Source organism: Eubalaena glacialis, chromosome 4 (genome assembly GCF_028564815.1).
Source record: "Eubalaena glacialis isolate mEubGla1 chromosome 4, mEubGla1.1.hap2.+ XY, whole genome shotgun sequence".
Lineage (NCBI taxonomy): Eukaryota > Metazoa > Chordata > Mammalia > Artiodactyla > Balaenidae > Eubalaena > Eubalaena glacialis.
Genome location: NC_083719.1, coordinates 28087591 through 28110232, shown reverse-complemented (window position 1 = coordinate 28110232; position 22642 = coordinate 28087591). Strand labels below are relative to the sequence as shown.

Genomic DNA, 22642 nt, shown 5'->3' with positions numbered 1-22642 from the left:
CTATTCCTTGCTATGAGGTAGTTAATATTTTAATTGTTGTTCTGTACTTTTAATTTTTTCTTTTAGTGAAATGTCATGTTATTTTTTTTTAATTAATTAATTAATTTATTTTTGGCTGTGTTGGGTCTTCGTTTCTGTGCGAGGGCTTTCTCTAGTTGCAGCGAGCGGGGCCACTCTTCGTTGCGGTGCGCGGGCCTCTCACTATCGTGGCCTCTCTTGTTGCAGAGCACAGGCTCCAGACGCGCAGGCTCAGTAGTTGTGGCGCACGGGCCTCGTTGCTCCACGGCATGTGGGATCTTCCCAGACCAGGGCTCGAACCCGTGTCCCCTGCATTGGCAGGCAGGTTCTCAACCACTGCGCCACCAGGGAAGCCCCTGTGTCATGTTATTTTTGATTACCTGCTTTCAAGACTGGTAGGAGGATTGGCAAAGTACTTTAAGCTTTTACTAGTGAGAGGAATGAGAAAACTGTTGGAGAGAATCTGGGGAAATACTTCATGTGTGAGTGTATGGGAAGATAAAATGGTAACCCAGTGAGTTTTGTTTGCTTAGTAAAATCCAAGACCAAGACTACGGGAACTCAGAGCGCCGACATCTCAGCACAGTTGCTTTGTGGCAACGAGATACTCACTTATCCAGTCCAAAGCCTTTATTCATTAGCCACACCTCACCACAGTAATTCCTTTCTTTGCATTTTCCCAGCGCTTGACAACTTTTGACTCATTTCAGGTACATACATTCCCGCTCCCCAAACAGGAAACAGCTTCCCTAGGAAACATGACATCTGCTCATTTCACCTCCTGCAGTGCTCTGTGCTGAGCGTGTGCTGTCAGAGTGGCTGGGGCTGCACTGAAGTTTGGGTAGAATCTGGAAAGGCCGAGAACACTGGGGAGTGCATGCTAGGCTGGGAAGGGGCTTTGGATCAGTATGAGCAAAGGATCAGTTTCAAATAAAAGATGATTCTCTTATAGGGCAGAAAGTTTTAAGTTTGAAGAAATGTTATGTGAGTTGTTAGCTATTAAACTCTACTTCACTTCCCACAACTCTGTAGGGAAACACGTGAGGTATCTTGATGAGTAGTAGCTCCTGGCTTTGCCCTTGGAGCCCTTGGAGCCCTTCCTCCTTGTGCTTTGCCCTTGGAGCCCTTCATCCTTGTGCTTTGCCCTTGGAGCCCTTTATCCTTGTGCTTCCATGTGCCTTGGGTGGGGACGGGAGGAGGTTTATCCTGTTCTGACCAACCTCTGGCTTCCTCCTGCCGCCTGCAGAGACTGAGACAGTGGTCTCATCGCTCCATCCCACTCTTCTCCCCACTGGAGCCATCAGTGGCCCTTACTGGACAGTGATACTGTCCCTAAAAAATGGATGACTCAGTCTCTAGCTTCCAAGCTCTGTGTGGCAAACAAACTCCTGGGTTTTCTTCTTTTATTCATGTCTTCAATCAACCCACATTACCAAGTCTTGTCATTTCTGCCACCTAAATAGTTTTCTAAATATGTCTGCCTTCAACATCATAACCTCTCACTTGAATTACTGCAAAGTCTCCCTGCCCTTGATCTCGCCCATTATAAGTCGGAGAAATATTTCTAATCCATAAATCAGCTCACCTTTCTCCCATGCTGAAAGCTTTCCAGTGTACCCTCAGAATAAAGACTCAGCTGTTTAGTAAGTTTTAGGATCTCCTTCTCTGTGTGACTTTTGCCTTTTTCTCCAGTTTCATCTCTTATCACTCCAAATATAGCCTTGCCATCCTGAACTAGTGTTTATTCCTCAAAGAAGCTGCCTCCATCCCTTGCTCTTATGTTCCTTCTTCTGAAACATTTTCTTCCCAATGCTTTACTGACTCACTTCTGTTTTTCTCTAGGACTCACACATGACTTCCTTTAGAAAACCTTCTAGACTGCCCCTCCGTCTGCATTAGGTGCCTCTCCTGTGACTATTATCACCGGCTACTTCCCCTGCCACAGGCTTTATCATATAGTCTGTCTGTGTCGTTCGCTAGGCAATAAGATCAACAAGGATAAGAATCACATCTGCTCATTCACAGGTGTGTCCCCAAGATCTGGCAGAGTTTCTGGCCAGGGTAGGAACTTAAAAATGTTGAACTTCTAAGTATTGAACTTATTGACCATCTGTGCTGCATTTGGCAGCTTATTGGATACTTATATTTTACCTCAGTGGAGCCAGTTTAAGCCCTGAGAATATCCATGCCTTCCTGAAGGAATTTAGTGGATACTCTGATACTTCGTGGTTGAACAGGAATATGTAAGACAAAGATGTGGCCTGAAGATGTAGCTGAAGACAACAACTTTGAATTCTTGTTTTGGAAAAAAGAAGAAGAAGAATGGGTGGATGGATGGATGGATAAATAAGAAAAAACAAGTGACATTTATCTACTCAACAAGCTCCTACCTTGTGCCAGACACTGTTCTAGAACTGGGGATGCGATGGTGAACATAATATCGATCCAGGCAGGAATGTAGAGATGGGGGCCTGAGAGACCCATCAGCTAGGGAGGAACAGGTGTGTTCTCTTGGTAGAGTAAAGAAGAGCAGATGCCTTGGAAGATGAGTGCGTCAGAGAGAACCAGGTCAGTCATCTGCAGCCACGCTAGCACTCCGACTGCTGGTCTCTGAACCTAGAGCATACATGGCTTTCAGCTTCCTGTGGAGAGTGGGAAGACAAGTTCTCAGCTGGTCCACTAGGCAAATTGCTGGCATCCTTTCAGTCTCATTTAAAATGCTACCTCCTTGTGAGGTTCCCCCCACCCCCATGTAGGACTGATGTGCCCCTTTCCTGAGCTCACTCTGCATCTTGATGTGGCCCCTGGTTTCCTTCTACCTTCCTTCCTGCCACTGTCCCCCTCCTTCTCTGCCTCCTAGGCATTCCTGGATGTTGGCTCACCCCAGGGCCTTTGCACGTATTGTTCCCTCAGCCTGGAATACACCTCCCCAAGATTTTTTCATGGCTCATTCTCTCACGCTCTTCAGGTCTCTGCTCAAAATCATCCAATCAAAGAAGCCTTCCTTGACCGCTAAGTTAGATAGCTTTCTCTCTGTCACTTTGTAAACCATTTCTCCTGCTTTATTTATTTTCATAGCACTTGTCATCCTCTGATGTTATTTTATCTCTTTATTCATTTATTGGTTTATTATCCATCTCTCCCCAACAAGAATGTAAGCTCTACCAGAGCAAACCCGTCCTCACTTTTTTTTTTTTTTTTTTAAATTTTTTTTTTAATTTATTTATGGCTGTGTTGGGTCTTCGTTTCTGTGCGAGGGCTTTCTCTAGTTGTGGCAAGCGGGGGCCACTCTTCATCGCGGTGCGCGGGCCTCTCACTGTCGCGGCCTCTCTTGTTGCGGAGCACAGGCTCCAGACGCGCAGGCTCAGTAATTGTGGCTCACGGGCCCAGTTGCTCCGTGGCATGTGGGATCTTCCCAGACCAGGGCTCGAACCCGTGACCCCTGCATTGGCAGGCAGATTCTCAACCACTGCGCCACCAGGGAAGCCCCGTCCTCACTTTTGAACTCTACTGTATCCCCGCTGCCTTGGACAGAGCCTTTCATAGTAAGCACCCGGTAAATGTTGAATGAATGAGTAAATAAACAAATGAATCATAGCTTCATTCATGATTGTTCTGTTGAACTTGTATTCTGTTTTCACCACGAGACTCATCTTTGCAGCCCAAGTGTCAGGGACACTTGAATCCTAAGGCCAGTGTCTGATGCATAATATTCGTTTGTTTGATAAATGTTTGTCCATTGAATGAGTGCATGATGTGTATTTGCAGTGGGGTCCTGCAGGCGCGAGCAGAACACCCATCTTACCTGGGCTAGTGTGTCTCAGCATTCCAGGAGTGCTCTGAGTCACTGAGGCAAGGCAAATGTGTTCTTTTGGAAGCGATTAATGTTAACTGTGTGTTCGTCCCACAGCTTGATTAATGCCAGCGTTTGGGGAAACAAACATTCCTATCCCCGCACAGTCCCATTTCTGTGCAGCAGCTGGAAGTCTCATTAAGTAACCACAAACTTGTTTCTTTATGGGGAAGGACGTTTACTTGTTAGATTTGAAATTAAATATTTGAGGAAATTATCTATACACTTTATGTTCTAAATCCTCTCCTCCAAAGGCCCAAGAAGTGGATCCCCAGGCTGTTTCCTGGGCCAAGAAGCCAAAGATTAGAAGGTTCCAGTTTAATTTCCATTGGTTTGTGTGTCATTGATTGGCCTTCCTTCCTTCAGAAAATTTTAATTTGGTGCTTCCTAGGGACCAAATACTAAGGGACAAAGCTCTGAACATTCCAAGTTGGGTCCTGCCCTCACGAATTTATGATCTAGTGGGAGGAGAATTTAAAAATTCTAAAATTAGTGTGCACGAGCATTGTGGCTATAAGAGTGTCTACAAGAGGAACTTGATTGGTCAGGAGGCTTAGAGAAGGCCTCCCTGAGAGAAGCCATAGACTGCGTATAGGTTCTTAGGGAGCTGTTTTCCCTGAGATCACCTCTATAGAGTATCCAGCATTTGAGGAATGGTGTCTGTTATCGATTGATTGTGTTCCCCCAAACTCGTATGTTGAAGTTCTAACTCTTGGTACCTCAGAATGTGACTGTATTTGGAGATAGGATCTTTAAAGAGGTAATTAAATTCAAATAAGGTCATTAAGGTGGGCCCTAATCCAGTATGAGGAAAAACAAGAGGAAATTTGGACATAGACAGACACAGAGGGACGACCATGTGAAGACACAGGGAGAAGACAGCCAGCTACAAGCCAAAGAGAGAGGCCTTAGGAGAAACCAACCCTGATAATACCTTGATCTTGGATTCCAAGCCTCCAGAATTGTGAAGAGATAACTTTCTGTTGTTTTAGCTACTCAGCCTGTTGGTACTTTTTTGCTATGGTGGCCCTAGCAGGTTAATACAGTGTCTGTTTGTTAGGCTACCTGCACAGGGATCCTCTAGTTCTTTCAGGCTGCTTTGAGCAGTTAGTTAGCTGTCTGAGCAACAGAAGATTGTACACACAACAGTAAAGTTCAGTCAGGGCTAGCTTCACGGTGACTAGTGTAGTCTCACAGGGCCATACTCAGAAGAGGTCTGCCATCTTGAAATTCTTAATGGTTTTATCTTCGAATTTGTGCCTCATAAGTGAAGTCTGATAGGATGATGCAGCAAGTGCTGTGGGCCTGGAGCCTCTGCTCTTACAGGTGACTCTTGCCACCTCCCTGCCTTCCTAGGATGGGTTCTTGGCCACTTTCTGGCCCCTTTGTACCCAGTCCCTCCTGGCCTCCTGCTTTGCACCCTGAGACCACTTTCACTGCGGCCCTGCCAGGGCAATGACTAGGTGGCGCCTGGGTGAGGGTGGAGGCCTGTGTGCCCTCTGCCCCCCAGCGGGAGCCTGGGCACACACCCGGAGGTTCAGGTTGGAGTGTGCATCCCGCGGTGTCTTGAGGTGAGGCGACAGCAGTCCTCCCCATCCCAAGCTGGCATGCGGCAGGTGGCTAGGAAGGGGACTGCTCACCCACTTCCCGTTCAGGTACTGAACATATCCCGGGGTGGTGTTGGCAGTTCCTTGGTGGTCGCCCATCTGCTGTGGGTTCGGGTGGTGGGCCGTGGGAAGGAAAGATTGAGGTCCCTGCCTCTGGCCAGGGCCCTGTGTTTTCATTTTGCGATGCACTCTGCAAATCATGTGGCTGGCCCTGGGTTTAAAATTGCTTTGCTTGCCAAAGATTAAAGTGAATCTGACACATATTTTTTCCCCCACTTTATTTTTTATTGAGATACAACTGACATATAACATTTAGTTTCAGATGTACAACATAATGATCTGACGTTTGTATATATTGCAAAATGATCGCCACTAGAAAAATGGTACAGAGGAACCTATTTGCAAAGCAGAAATAAAGTGAATCTGACACATATTGATGGAGATTACTTATAATTAGCCAGAGGTAGAAAGCAATCATTATGCATCATTATTTTTAGTTTTGCTCATATACAGGCAAACGAGTTTTACATTTTTCTCCTTTCACAGTAGAATTGAGAGAGAAATGGCCTGGAAATTGGGAGAACCATGTTCTGTGCCACCTCTGTCGTTCTGTAACTTAGATAAGTTACAGGACCCCAGCTTCTGTTCGCTTATCAGTAAGATGAAGGGGTTGTGGAAGATCTTAGCAGATTCTTTTAACTCTCATATGTTATGAGTATATTGCTGTTTCTATCCTGCAGTATCTAGAAACAAAGCATCGTTGACATTCTTCATTCATACCAGTGTGGTTTAACATGACACGAGGGTTTGTACACACTGGCGTCTCCCACTTAAACAGCGAAGATCATTTTTCCCATATATATATTTATATATTTTATTGAAGTATAGTTGATTTACAATGTTGTATTTATTTCTGCTGTACAGCAAAATGATTCAGTTATACATACATATATCCTTTTTTATATTCTATTCCATTTTGGTTTATCACAGGATATTTAATATAGTTCCCTGTGCTATACAGTAGGACCTTGTTTATCCATTCTGTATATAATAGTTTGCATCTGCTGACCCCAAACTCCCAATACCTCCCTCCCCCCACCCCCCTTGTCAACCACAAGTTTGTTCTCTATGTCTAAGTCTGTTTTTGTTTCATAGATAGGTTCATTTGTGTCATATTTTAGATTTCACATGTAAGTCATATAATTGGTATTTTTCTTTGTCTTTCTGACTTACTTCACTTAGTATGATAATCTCTAGGTTCATCCATGTGGCTGCAAATGGCATTATTTCATTCTTTTTTATGGCTGAGTAATATTCCATTGTATATATGTACCACATCTTCTTTATCCATTCACCTGTCAATGGACATTTAGCTTGTTTCCATGTCTTGGCTACTGTAAACAGTGCTTCTATGAACATAAGGGTGAATGTGTTTTTTTGAATTACAGTTTTGCTCGGTTATATGCCTGGGAGTGGGATTGCTGGATTATATGGTAGTTCTGTTTTTAGTTTTTTGAGGAACCTCCATATTGTTTTCCATAGTGGCTGCACCAACTTACATTCCCACCAACAGTGTAGGAGGGTCCCCTTTTCTCCACACCCTCTCCAGCATTTGTTATCTGTAGACTTTTTAATGATGGCCATTCTGACCAGTGTGAGGTGGCACCTCGCTGTAGTTTTGATTTGCATTTCTCTAATAAGGAGCGATGTTGAGCATCTTCAAACGTTGAAGATCTTGACCCATCTCTTAGGTATCCCTAGGGCCTGGCTCCCAAGCGCTCTCTCCTTGTGAGCCTTCTGCCCCTTTACACCCTTGCCCCATCCCAAACCGCCACACCTGGAACAGAAGCACAGGCTTCACCCTTCCCTCCCTTCACCCTTCCCCTGACCCAGGAGAGCCAGCCAGGACCAGCATTTTGGAGGCCTTAAGCTGGGGCCACAGAACTTCAGGGTCCTGAGTTAGTGGATGTTTCTGGTCCACCCTCATGAGTCAGTGTATCAAAGGGAAGGAGGGGCAGTCCAGAACCGAGTCTGGACCCGAGATCTAATACCTGGGAGAGGAGAGAGGTGAGGGCATGAATGGTAGCAAGATTAGAGGGTCTGCTTACCCAGGCATGGCTCTAGCATGCGTGTGCATGCACACACACACATACACATGCGTGCACACACACATTTCTCTTGAAATGTGGTGCTTAGTTAAAAAGCACCATATATATTTAAGTGATGTCAAGTACAGTGGGCCTGTTATTCTAAGTTCAGAACCTTATGTTTTAGCTACATTCAGCCTGAGTGGTGTGTGTGTGTGTGTGTGTTGTGTGTAGATGTGTTTAAACACACCCATCACACACTTTTGGCCCCAGGAGGCAAAGACAGCTTGCTCAGCTGTGATGACTCAGGGCTTTATGGACGTTCTTTCCATTCTCGTTAAATATTCCACGGTGAAAGCCCAACGTATTCTCTCGTCAACAGAGGAGTTCTTTGTTTAATTTAACTGAGGAGGGAGAGTCCAAGCCCCTCAGAAAAAAAGGCTTCCCTTGCTGAGAAATCATGCGAGGAATAGTGCCAGTGTCAACTCTGCCAGCAGCACCCAGCATGGCGGCCGCATCTCCCTGGGGATTGCAGCTGCTGAAGCGCACAGAAAGGGGCAGAAGGTTCAAGGTCCATGAGGCCACTTCCTCCCGACTCCACACTCAGGAAACATTTAGTCACGAGTCAGCCCCTCTCGTCAGCTGCTCTGGAACCCCAAAGCTTAGCCCTTTGGTGCTTTCTCCCAACGGGGCCAGCGTGCACTGAGACATTGAGGACTGTCCTTCCTCAGCCGGTTCAGCGGCCTGATGCGAAGCCTGCCCTGCAGTGACTCCCATGGTGCTCAAGTTGATGTGCAGAAGACAGACAGATGTCAATGCAGGTCTGCTACGAAGATCGGTTGATACAATATCTGCAGTTATGAAGCATCCCTAACCAAGGGACAGGGCTGACCTCGGAGGTGAACAACGAGAGCCAGAAGCTTTTTTCTCGTTAGCTCTATCAGGCTTCAGATCTCTCTTGGCCTCATTTCTCCTAAGAATACGCAGGAGGTGTGCCAGATTGAGAGAATCAAAGACACTTTTAATCTGCACACCTTCTACTTCTGGGGAACAGCTTCAATCAAAAGTGGGCGATTAGTGTTGGGGAGAAGGGAAGCAAAAGCTCACTGATCAGAGCTTCAGGCCTGAGAAACAAAAGATCAAAGGACAGTCCCCGGGGACTGAGTAGTGGTTTGTCCTGCTCATGTTTCTGGCTCCAGGAGTGACATGAGTCTGGTAAGAGTGCGGGTCGTGGCCTTCCAAGGGGAGAGGTCAGTGTCAAAACGCGAAGGCTCCGTCTCACACACCTTCCACTAGCACCATATTGGGATGGATTCTCTGGGATCTTCTTTGAGTTTCAAGGGACTTCTTTAGGATTCCGTTTTTTGTTGGCCGTGTCTGTGTCCACGTTAGCCTGGGGTCAAGGTGAAGCCTCAGCAGTTGAACTAGGCAAGTTTGCATTTCCACAAGCTGACCGACCTTTGGCCGGTGGCTATTTTCCTACTCCTGTTGCATCCTGTTTCTATTTTCTCATCTGTAAACTGTGGATAATGAACATTTTGTACTGAGGTGGGGTAGGGTGGGGTCAGTGGGAGCTACAGGCTCGCAGTTCCTGAGCTGCAATTCCAAATTCCAGAGACTGCTGAAAACCAAAAGCCTCTCAGTGAATATTCAGTAAACTTATTTTGTGGCAAAATGTTACCTGAATTGATATGAGGCTATATGATTTTCATTTATCCTAGTTAGTGAGACTAGTTGTGCATTTTGTTGCAGACGTATTAATGTGTTTGATTTCAGGGTACCACCCTAGACCCTGCTAGGGATGTTCAGTAATATAGAGAATGTGATCCAAATTGTTTTTTAATAAAATTGTGGCAAAATACACAAAACATTAAATCTAACATCTTAACGATTTTTAAGCATGCGGTTCAGTAATGTTATGTACATCATATGATTGTGCGACCAATTTCTAGAACTCTTTTCATCTTGCAAAACTGAAACTCTATCCCCATTAAACAACGGCTCCCTATTTCCTCTACCCCCAGCCCCTGGCAACCACCCTTCTACTTTCCAGATTACTTTTATAATTGCAAAAATCCTGAGTTCCAACCCACATCTGGCCCCGAAAGTTTTGGATAAGGGATTGTGGACCTTAATTAAGGATGGGGAATGTCACCACCTGTGAGACAGTCATCCTGGAGAACCCAGTTCCTCTGATCTTACAGGGGTCTTCTTATTACATCACTCTGCTTCCCACATTGGGCACCCATTTGTAAAAGACTGCAAAGCATGGAGAACAAGTGCCACCGGATTGTGACTAGTAGCCAAGAGAGTGTGGGTACTGGAATGCAGTACTTAATGCACTCTCCCTTTTCTCCCCCTTGTCATTCCCTTAATCCGACTCTTTCTGGGGAAGTCGAGGGGCATGCATTGGCAGTTGGTGGTGGCATCAGCTTTTTAGCTCCATGCCATGGAACAGGATACAGTATGCTTTCACAGTGAGAAAGCATTCAAACCTGCACGGAGACTGAACTTGTGGGGAAGATGCTGACCGCCCATTGAGACCTCGCTGGAGAACTTTAAAGCTGGATTTCTGCATTTTGCAGAACTCTCCAGGCATGTCAGGAAAAGTGGTACCACTTACTTTGTTATTCCCCAGCAGAGCTCAGCACAGGGACCTGTTCTGAGTCATGTTCTCTCTAATTGGAATGAGTTCAGAAATTGTTCACACGTCTCTGATCATGTGGGAGTGAAGGGCTCCTCAAGGTTATCATTGGAAAACCCATCAGTAGCCGAGCATCGTTATTGGAATGTCTTCTCTGCACCACCCTTTTCGTGAACTTCCGGGGGTGGGTGGGTAATGGAGAAGTGCTTCTCTGCAGGGGGCTTATGCTTTCTTTCCCTGTTGATAATCTCCAGGGACAAAAGTGGGTGCTTGAAAAATTGGAAGCCCATGGACACAAAAATTCAGGACATGGATAACTCCTGACAAATATGGAAAAACCTTAGTACCAGATCTTCCACTTTGGGGTTATCTAAAATATGCAAAGAGTGATATGCTTTCAAAGCAGATTACATTAATTTGGGTGTCTTTATGATCATCATTACTGTTTTAAAAAAGTTGTAAGAAATCCTCTATTCCCCAAAAAACAACACTAAATACAGAACTTTTCGTGTTATATAGCCCCAGAAAAATCAAACAAATGATCAGATTCCAAACATCAACATGGAACATTCCCAGTCCACAGTGACCAGGGCGCCCCTGAGCATCAGAGGCCTGGGGTCAGCTCCAGAACAGGTTACCTGTCCTCAGTGGCATTGCTACCCCATCACTGCTGCTGTGTGGCCTGCGCTGGACACCAGCTGGCCTCTCAGCCACTGGAAGCTAAGGTTCACTTTCCTGATGAGGCCATTAGTCTGCGGGGACCTTAAGAAGAAGAAAACAGGTGTAGGGTGGGGCGCGGAGGGATCAAGACCAGGAATTAGTCTAGAGTCTAGACCACAGGTCAAATTTGGCCTGAAAGCTAAGAATAGATTTTACATTTTTAAATGGTTACATTAAAATGGTTGCATGAGTACTCATGTAATATCCTTGATTTTGCCCCTTGATCTTCAAAGCCTGAGGCATTTATTTACTGGCTCTTTCATAAAAAAATTTGCTGACTCCTTATCGAGGCCGTTAGTTCTCAAAGAGTGGTTCCTGGGTCAGCAGCATCAGCATCACCTTGGAGCTTGTTGGAAATTCACATCCTGAGGCCTCACGCCAGATTTACTGAATCAGAAACTCTGAGGGCCGGGCCCAGCATCTGTGTTCTAACTGGCCCTCTGGACGATTCTGCTGCAGGCTAAAGTTCTAAGAACCACTGATGGAGACAGCTAGTGCTGTCCTTCATGAGTTCACTGATTTACTCCTTAAAAAAAAGAGGACCTGGGGCAAATTATTTAACCTCGGTGGGCCTGGGTTTCTTTATCAGGAAGTGTTTTTGTAAGGATTAAAAGAGCTAAGCATGTTCAACATATTAAAGTAAATGCTCAATGCATATTAGTGGTTCTTTCACATTTATTGTTACTAAAAAATTTTTATTAGATCTGAGGTCAGCTGAAAATCAAGAGAACTTACCAGAGACCTGAGATTTTATTAGAACTCATCAAGGTACCTTGCAGCAAGGTATGCCCTGGAGGAATTCAGATACTGGTCTAGAAATCGGGTGCTGAGGGCCACAGACCCCATCAGGGTGGCCCACGGGTCCTCCTCCAGCCAGGCTCTGGGATGTGTCTCCAGCCCTGACCGGACACCCCAACCGCTCTTTCTTCCAAGGAAGTGCCCTTCCAGCCCTCTTCCCCCGCTTTGGCACCAGCACCCTTCCTGTCAGGCCTCTGGGGGGTTTCATTCTCTGGAGCAGGGTCCCACTTCCTCACCCGCCTTGGATGTAAGCGTGCATACTTTGTCGTCATGAATCACTATCAGGAAATTGGGCTCATAAAAATCACTCTAGGGATAAGGTGGTTATAGGGAATTTTCAAAGCTCTGTATGTTTTAGCACGGTGAATTGAATATGTGCTACATGTTAGCTGCTGTCGTTGTAATTTTTAAAGTTTGTGATTGCTATTCAAAAACATATGGTGACTAAGCCTCAAGCTGGTTAAAGTCAAGAGAAGCGGAAAGTTGTCTTGGTCAGCTGAGGTTTCTGGCTCATGCTGCTGCTCCCTGGGGCTTTGGGCCTCCGTCCTTGGCTGTGTTTCCTGAGGGCTGGCTTTGCAAGGCTGTGTCCCCCTCTCTGACCCGGGAGCACTTGGGGCATCTCAGGCAGCACCTGAGGGCGGGTCCCTCTTTGCCTGTGGAGGCAGCTTTCCTCCAGGGTGGCAGAGTGATGACTACTTCACTCGAGAGACAGGGGTGCTGATCTCTGGTTACCAGGAGGAGAGGCAGGGAACACATCCCTTGGTTATACAGTGGAGGAGAGAAAGGAGGAAACTGGGGCCTCTCTACCGTCTCTGATGACTTGACCCCTGCTCAGGGGCTGTGTCCCTCCCTGACTGCTCAAGCCATCTTCGGAGGAATCTTGACGCTAAGAGCTGAGTGTGTGTGTGTGTGTGCGTGTGTGTGTGTGTATGTGTGTGTATGTGTGTTGATGGTGGTGGGAGAGTCTGGGTTTTGACATCACATGGATGTGGGTGTGAAATCTTGGCTCTGAGCTGCTCTGTCATCTCAGGCAAATTTCTGAAGTTCTCTGAGCTTCATTGTCTTCATCTGTAAAATGCACGTGGTCCTCGCTTGGCTCAGTGACTGCATGAGTCGGAGAGGATGAAGGGCTCAGTAAGTGCTGGCCTCTGTTACGGGGGCTGGTAGCAGCTGTGTCTCACTGACGCATCTCCTTGACGACGTGTGGAAAGATGGTTTATGAAATGGCATTGACGATGATTCTCAGGAAACTCCAGCTAACACGGGTTCGTTTGGCCAACCACAAAGCCAGCTGGGCTTGCACAAAGCATGGCCCTGTAGGCATGCATTTGGAATGTAAGGACCCAGGGTGCCATAGCCACTTTCACTGGCTGAGTCTAATTCATCCAAAGCCGGTGGTCAGTTCCCCTCAGAGTAGCTAGTGATGAGTGTTTTAAGTACCTCCTAGGGGCCAGGAGCCATACTAACCACTTGAGGGTATCTCTTACTTAAGACTCATAGCTGTCTTATGAGTAGGCACTCTTATCATCCCCATTTCACAGACAAGAAAACTGAGGCTTGGAGAGGTTAAGTGACTTACCCAAGTTCACGTTGTTAAAGGTGTCAAGGGTCTGTGTGACTAAAGAACTTCTTCTGGCCCACCATGCTCCAGGATTCTTTTCTATGATTAGGTTGCTTGAAAAAAATTTCATGTGACAGTTTTAATCAAATAGAATTTAAAATTTCCCAATTAAAAGAAATAATAGGGACTTCCCTAGTGGCGCAGTGGTTAAGAATCTGCCTGCCAATGCAGGAGGCACAGGTTCGAGCCCTGGTCCGGGAAGATCCCACATGCCGCAGAGCAACTAAGCCTGTGTGCCACAACTACTGAGCCTGCACTCTAGGGCCCGCGAGCCACAACTACTGAGCCCGCGTGCCACAACTACTGAAGCCCGCGCACCTAGAGCCTGTGTTGCACAACAAGAGAAGCCACCACAACGAGAAGCCCACGCACCGCAACGAAGAGTAGCCCCCGCTTGCCACAAGTAGAGAAAGCCCGTGTGCAGCAACGAAGACCCAATGCAGCCAAAAATAAATAAATATATTAAAAAAAGAAATAATAAATATAAATTATTTTCCACTAGGAAAACATAGAATAATAAAATGAGGAAAATAAAAATTACTCATAATCACACAACCAAAAATAACCAGTATTTGTGGATATTTTACTTATTTTTGATATGTCATGACATATGACATGACAATATAATTTAATATTGGATAAAAATATACTATGCTATAATAGATAACAAAACACACAACTGGGATGTGCAAAATCTTTTCATGTAGGTTATACAGGAAAATTATTCCAAAGCAATTTTAAGGATTGATTAAAACTCCTCTGTTGGATAAATCAAATTTTATTTAACCATTTTCTAATTTGGACATTTAGATTTTTTTCCAAATTTTGTTATAATAAAATTCTGTATGATTATTATTCTTGTGTTGTAAATTTTGCCACCATTTAAAAATACTCCTTAGATTAGATTCCTATAGATGAATTACTGGACATATTTTCAAGTATTCTCAAAAAGACAATGTATATTCCTAAAGCAACATATAAGTATCTACTTATATTCTTACCTGCATTGAGTAATGTATCTTTAATCTTCTCTAATTTTATGTGCAAAATATGTTATCTCATGAGTGCTCTAGTTATTGTTTCTTTGAAGATAAGTATGCACATTTGTAATATAAGCTTTTGAGTCATTTAAAATTCTTCCTAAAGAATCATCTCTCCATATTCGTTTGTCATTTTTCCATTGGATCATTAGCATTTTTCTTAATAATTCACAAGAGAGCTTCCTATATAAATATACAATACCTTTGTCATTTGTGAAAAATACTTTTTCTGCTTTTTAAATTTTTAATATTTTTTGATACCTAGATATTTTAGAATTTTGCTTAGATATTTTTCTTTGTAATTTCTTCCATTCCTATTATGCTTACAAAATTCTTTCCCATCTTAGTATCAGATAAGTATTCACCTATTTTTTTTCTGGTACCTTCTTCATGGCTTATAATTGGATTTTGAATGAGAAGAGAGATGATGGGTATATGGCACATTCATTGCTGCTTCTGGCTCCTGGTGTCTGGCCAGACATTAGTAATTTATCACAGCATCCTATCCTGCTCAGCCTGGATGCAGCCCTAGAATATTCCTCAGGGCAGCTGCAGCTCTAGCCATAAGCAGCCAGTCAGAGTTGGACCATGAGATTATACCTTTTCGCCATCTCTACTGAAGAACAAATTCTCTGATGTTGACAATGGATGAATAGTTTTAAAGTCCTAAGTATCCTATAAATCTTGTATATTTGTGGAATAATGTATAGTCTTGTTCATAATAACACACAGTCTAGTAATGTGCAATCTTAACATTTCTTAGTCAGGGTCACAAGCCATCTGCAGATTTCTGGCATCTTTCTGCTGGACAGCCTCTGCTAGGACAGAGCATCTTATTCCTATCACTCGTGCTGCCTTTCCAACTGGCCTCAATTCTGGATCTGTCAGTGTGGTCCTCAAGAAGGTGTTTGCTCCTTTCTGCTTTCTCTGATGTCTTAGGACTTGATCTCTCATCTTAGTGGACACCGCTGGCCCCTCTTTTGGAGCTGGATACCATGACCTGCCCTCTCCTGGCCGTCTTGCCTCATTATTGCTCATACCTTTTCAAGGCATTAGATAAGGGCCATATCTGAGTACGTCTGAATGAAGCTTGGGATTGGATGAAAAGGCAGCAGGAGCTTCTGTATGTATGCCTGTTGTCTTCAGTACTCGCTGTACTGTAGAGGAAAAAAAAGAAAACCAGCAGAGGGGAAACTGGTGTTTGTTAATTCATAATAACAATGATTAAAAATAAATTGCCATTTATTGTATGCATGACATTGAGTTAAATACTGTACAAATATCATATATTTAATTATCACAATAACATTCTGAGGCCATTTTAAATATCCCTATTTATAGATGAGGAAACCAAGGCAGGTCAGAGATCTTCCAATTAGTAAGTGTGAAGCTAGGATCTGTATCCAGGTCAGTCTGACTCCTAAGCTATTAACCATTGCTGAAGGGCATCAGGAAAATAATTAGATTATCCTAAATGAGCAAAGTTAGAGGATTATGTAGAGTTGCCTTTCATGGCCACAGTTAGGAATGTGTTAAAATATATCAGTGAGGTTAATGATATCATACCAGTGTGGAAAACACTATATGAAGTAGGGGCTCCCAATGAAACAATCTCTGCTGTGTAATTAGGTGGAAGAGGGACCGTTCTGTTTTTGCCACTTGCTTCCTGTAGATCAGTGGTGGGAACCAGTCTTTGGAAGACTGCTGATTGATTTTAGTATATTTTCCTCTTATTAAAAAATAACAAAATTATAGATTTTTATCCATTCCCTTAGAGATTAAGATAATGAATCAAAATTCTATGTGAAAAATAAAAATAGGAGTTTAAACTATATTTTAACCATATATAGGAATAAGTACAAGAGCAGGAGGAGACATAGGGTAGGAAAGATTCTGTGATCCTTCCCACCTCTCACTTTTCTGTCCATCTACCCTTCCAAAGAGGATTAACTCTTAACACACACACACACACACACACACACACACACACACACCATCGGACTTTGATAGCATAATGATGCCATCTTGTGGCCTTGTGCAATTTTGATACTTAAAGAATGTCACAGATACGCTGTTTTTGCAACTATTGGCATAAACTGTGTATAATCCCATTTCACACAGAAAGATTTGCATTGATCCTATGCTAGAAGGGTCTCACTTCTAACCCTGGGTGGGTGGTGAAGGACATTGTTAAGAGCATCAGGGTGGGAGAAAGGAGTCTTCTATTCTGTGGCCTTGCTTGTAGTTCCAGAATTGAACTTTTGCCCATAGACACACCCTTAACTATTATGTATTTAGAAAAGTTGGGTATGTAATAAGTACTTGTTGAAAAGCTGCATATACTCTGTACCAGTGGTTCATAATACACACACATACAGTTTCCAACCCTCTTGCTCTACCACCTGAAACTGGGTGTTCTGGGTCTCACCACTGCTAGTATCTCTTCCTTTCATTTGGAAAGAAACTTTGGGAGACTCCGCCATGTGCTAGTAACAGGGTCTGCTTGACCTGCCAGTTGCCAAAATCCCAAATGTTCATTTGGGCGATGCTTCTGATTCTTCAGAATACTTTAGAGCATGATCCCACTGGATAACATATCTACCTATGCACTTCATGAGCTGGAAATTATTATCCCGTTAAGCTCTTTTTCTGATTGTGTAAGTTATGTCTGCATAATATAATGTTTGGAAACTTCATACAAGTATAAAGAATATAAAATATCGGTGTACTCGTATCACATGGAGCTAATATTAACATTTCATATTTCATGTGCATCAGTTTTCCTATGCATACATACATATATACATGTATGGATACACATATGTATGTCCATGTGTATATGCATACACACACACACACACACACACACAGACATATATATACGTGATGCATGTTACTTTGTAATGAGATACTTTATAAATTGAGAAGTTAAATGACCTGTCCAGCCATACCTGATGTTCCTGGTTAGTCATCTGATTCTAGAAATTCTTTCTCTCCCATTGGCCCGCCCTCTGTTACACATAAGCTCTCCACAAGGCTGGGTGGCCTTTCCCAGCCTGGGGTGAAAACAGGTTTTGTGGAAGAGCCTGTGCTAGCCCGAGGCCTGAATCCCTGCTGGCAGGGACACTCTCCTTCCCTCACTATGGAGAAGCGAGGCTTCAAGAGCAAATGGCCCCAACAGGGAGGGTCCAGGGACAGGCTGATTGCACAGACCACATACTGAGAGGATGTGAGGGCCACCAGGCAGAGGGCTTGTGAGTCTAGGGGTCACAACTCTGTGGAGGGAAAGGGGCACCGTTGGGAGGCAGGGGGCACTGAAAACTCGTTCTGTCTGCCTCACAGTCTGTGGCAGATCCGCCTCCAACCAGGGACCTGGAGGGAGCATCCCACCCACCGCAGACAACGCCCAGGGGGCAGGAGCCTGGCTCCCTCCCGGGCCTTCCTCATAGGCTCCTTTCTTAGGCGGTGCTTTGGCTCTGCTCCTCCCCTCTCCCTTTCTTCTCCTTTAGCCTGTGGAGTTTTCAGCTGAAATGTATTATTTCAGTAAACATCGCAAGTAGAATAACTTCCTCCAGCCTTAGGGAATCTGGGCGGCAGACAAAGAATGGGGCCTCCTTCTGGGAGAGGAGGGTGGTCTCAGGCTGCCCGGGGTCGGGGGGAGACAGGATGTCCAAGACTCATTGAACTGCCACCTGAGCATTTCATGGACACGCCAGGACTCTGAGTCAATTTTTGTTAAATTCATTTTTTTTCTTTAGAAAATATGAGGAATTTCAGTCTCTGTGTTTTCGATCAATCTGCACCTGTGTATTGAGTGCCTGCATTCTAGATGCTGGGGGTGGATTGTGAACAGGCAGTGTGTCCTCAAGGAGCCCACGGTCTCATAGAAAGACTGATAAAGAAAGAGATAAATAATACAAATAAACAAACAACAAATGCAAACCAATAAAAACCAGAAATGGAATTAGCAACATAGGGCAGTAGAGGACAAAGGGGATGCTAAGATGCTCTGCAGCACTCGTAGGCTGAGAATGGAATGATAGGAGACATCCACTCAAAATCCGGGAGCAAGATGCACAAAGGCCTTGAGCACAGACAGCTTAGCTTATTTTAGGAATTGAAAGAAGGCTTGTGTGACCAGAGAGATGATAAAGGGAATGAGCTTGGAGAGACAGCCAGGAGCCCCCTTGAATAAGCCCTGAGCCATCCCTCATGTATCTATAATAATCGAAGGCCTTGGAAAGTTTGGAAAATGGAAATGCCCAAGAAACTGAGACCTCAGAACACAATCCGTAAAACTAACGTTTGAATAATTCTCTCTTCAAAGTAGAACCGCTCACAGTCAGAAAACGGCTCTTTCTCTAGAGAGGCAGCTGCAAAGCTGTGAGATGCCTCTAAAGAGAAAGAAAAGAGGCACAAACCTGAATGACCTGCTCTTGGGTCACTGAGAGTTTGTTCAGAAATGCAGGGACACATACATGGATGTATCATCCCAGGCCAGACCTCCAGGCTGGACCTGACCTTGACCCAGACTTCCAAGACCAGGGCAGCCCTGATTCATGGTGCCCCAGCGGGTGAGGTGGAAACACCCCTTGAAGGGAGGGAGAGGAGAGAGGACTCTTTGTGGGAGCCTCTGTCCATGGGGTGATGAACTGCCTTGATTAGAGCTGGAGCTTCCTCTGGAACCACAGGGAGAAGACAGCAGCTGGCAGAGAACCAAGTCAAGGACGTGCTGCCTTGACAGGCAGATTGCTGGACCTGGCCTTCCAAAAGGGTGGATTTATGTGGCTTCAGAGAGCGAAGGCACTTCATAAAGTGCAGAACACCAAAGAAGCGTAAGGGATAATTTTTAGGAAGGTACTAAAGACAGATTGATGATTTCTAGGTGGTCACCTGACCAGAGACTTGGAGCTCAGCCACTGAATTTCTTTAGGAGCCCATATCTGCAGCCCTTCGCCCTTCGCCCAGGCCTCCTCAAATAAGCTTCCAATGTGAGAGAAATCAGTGTACTCACCAAGGAGAGGGGGGCTTCAAGACAGCCCTCTGGACCTGCCCCTTTCGACCAGATTGCTGCCTCAAGCCCCTTGTTTATAGACTTTCTGGTGACCACTGTACACTGAGTCTGTTTGATGGTCATTGCTTAGGCCATGTAGTGGAAGGTGACCTAGAACAGGACACAGAAGACCTGGGTTCTTGGCCTGAACCTGGCGCTAATGAGCTGTGTGGTCTGGGGCAAGTGACTCAGCCTCTTTGGGCCTCCATTTTCTTTCTTCAGCTATAAATTAAAGAGTTAGGGATGTATTTTCTAAGATAGCAGTGGTTGTTGGACTTGAACGTGCATCAGAATCCCCTGGAGGGCTTCTTGAAACACAGATCTCTGGGTGTCCTCCTTGAGTTTCTGGTTCAGTAGGTCTTGAATGGAGCCCAAGAATGTGAATATCTAACAAGTTCCTAGGGGATGCCAATGCTGCTGGTCCTGGGAGTCTACTTTGAGATGGAATGTTCCTAAGGTATCTTCAAGCTGAGTTACAGTTGTGATTGTAAACTCCACAAAGTGAGGGTTTTCTCACTGACCCATCTGGCAAGGCCTTTCACAGCTACAGGTCCTGTGCCTATTTCCTTGGGGTCTCTACATGGGGCCCAGCTCCTGATTCTATCTTTTGATTGATGCAATCTACTTTCAGATGCTTCATCTCAGCCCTCTTTTCCTCCCTCCTCTAATTTGTCAAGTTTAGACATACAGAGCTTTAAATATTTCAGAGAGTTCTGAGCTCTCGGATGGCAACAGTTTGATATTATAAAGGGGGAGAGTTCTGAGTAATGAAAAATCTCACTCTCTAGGGCTGGATGAGATGATAAGGCAAGGAAGGAAGGGCTGGCTCTTGTGCTAAATACCTTCCTTTAATGTTTGGCCTTATATTATCAGATAAAGAGAAACTATATCTAGAGAGCCAGGCAACCTGGGAGGATTCAGTGCAAGGAAATCAGGATTGGAATTTAAAGCAGAATGTTAAAGCTAGTGGGGCTTAAAGATCAACCAACCAAAAAAAAAAAAAAAAAAAAAGATCAACCAACTCAGAGCTTTTTAAAAACTAGTGTTTCTGCAGAACCACATGAGGGGCTGTTTCAGCGTTGCTGATTGTCCGCTTTTCAAAGACCACCAGCTTGCTGAGCAAGCAAAGCTAGGTTGATTAGACGTGCTGGGGTAAAGGAGAGCTCGGCAGTATCGCATAAGGGGCAGGGCATTGATGGGATCTGGGGGCCTGAGGTGGGTGATTTCAAGGCAGGTCTTGTAAGGGAGGAACTGGTTGGGATTCGGAAGAGTTTATGACCTAATAGCTTGGTAATGGTGGGCTCAGCAAGGCGAGTGTCTTAAAATGGATTTTGATAAGCAAGCTGTTAGTCATGATTCATAGCCTTATCCTCCAGGAAAAGAAACATCCAGAACACACAGCTAGCGTATTCTCCCCTGGGTCTCAGAATTGTTTAAGATAGGAACAGGAAAGTATGTCTGTTTCCAGTGTTGTTTAGCATAAAGAAATAAAGGGGATTATGTGGGCTTCAGTTCTTAGGACCCAGGGGAGTGGCTGCTGTATGAGTCCCCGCCCCTCCCCTGCCTTCTCAGTCAACTAGACCACCTGCACAGTTGTCCGTGTTCTATTTTGGTTCCCTACATCAGATTTCAGTGAAAGAAAGGGCTTTATGTTTTGAAAGGGGTTCAGAAACCAGATCTACATAAAAATCTCCATTTAGAAAAGAGAACACAGAAGTCCAGAGGGGTGATACAGCTTGCCCACAGTCACACCGTTGGTTCATAGCACAGAAGAGGAACAGCCTCACCTTGTACCACGGCCCTGGGGCAGTCAGGACAGCGATGCTGGGCTCAGCCACAGGTCACTCCCCAAATCTCAGCAGCACGCAGTAAAGGTATCACCCCCTCATATCACATCTGAAGGGGTCAGGCAGCTTTCTCGAGTCTTCCATCTTTCCCACCAGGAACATGTAGTCTCCGAAGTGCTGTGGAGGAAGAGGCGAAGGAGTTGGTTCACTGGCCCTGAACTCCAGAGCAGTTGGAAACCCAGGTCACATCTGTGTGCAGGCCATTGGCCCCAACCTGACCGCAAGGGAGGCTGGGAGCCCAGGAAACACTCGGCGGACACTGACTACCTCTGCCTTGCCCAGGATTTGGGGGTGCACACCTCCTTCATCTTCTGCTGTTTTTATCCCCTAATTTCTAGAGGAGAAACTTGATCAGCGAGGATGAGCCACTTGACCAGTGCCACACAGGCTGGAATTGATGTGGCCAGCACGTGAGCCCAGATCCGACCGAAGATTAGGGCTCTTGTCTCTCTCCCATCCTGTTAGGGAAAGAGACGTGGGAGATGAGGCGGCCAAAGCCGGACTGCTGTGAGGGAGAAGAGATCCCCACTTTGGAGGCAGAGAGGCAGGACCAGGTAGACAGGAGTTTGAAGGAAGATGGATAAGATCTTAGTGAGAAAAATAGGATTAAAAGCACAGGTAAAATGTTAGCAAGCAGAAAGTAATGGGATTATTTCTCTTCCTCTTACACAAAAGGAAGAATAAGAGAGTTGTTTATAGATCCTGTGAATATGGGGATCAATGGAGCCTATATACAAAACCTGTGATTACAGTGACAAATGACAGTACAAAGGGGAGGGGAGGCATCTGCCTACACTGAGAGGGTAGGAAAAGAGCAGAGTAATTAGATGGCCCAGGTTTGCATTGGATCGTGTGACCTGTGCTCCCCCGTCACCTTGCCCCTCCTTGTTACCACCGTCCCTGGCTTCTCTGTGGCTACTGAGGCTGCATGCTGGGCACTTCCCCCTTGCACACAACCTGCCCTGCCTCAGGGAGGCCAGTTTACTGCTCCAGTGTCGTCAGACTTTGGTGTTCACTGCTTGGACCATCGTCCTGACTTAGTGATCCCTCGGTTGCCTGCCTTGACCCACCTGCTTCCGGAATTATTCCTGATGAATTCTTGTTAATAGAGTAGCTGTCCCCTCTGTACGCTTTTCATCCTTCCTGCTAACGACAGTCCTCAACTCTGCATAGCTAAGATCCACTGAAAAGAATCAAGCTTATTTTGATATTTGGTCTAAGAAAAAATTAGGAAGATCCAGCCTTCTTAGGAGAGGCAGTGAGGCTGCCTGGGTTCACATCCCAGCTCTACCCCAATGAACTCTGAGACTTTACGCTGATTGCTTACTCTCTCTGGGCCTCACTCATTCTTCAT

The 22642-nt window shown here is 45.1% G+C and overlaps 1 protein-coding gene across 4 annotated transcripts in view; it reads left to right on the top strand.

Moving 5' to 3' along the window:
- Window positions 1-22642, top strand: part of ADAMTS12 (ADAM metallopeptidase with thrombospondin type 1 motif 12) — a 404015-nt gene that overhangs the window by 151616 nt on the left and 229757 nt on the right. The gene's annotated exons all lie outside the window — the stretch shown is intronic.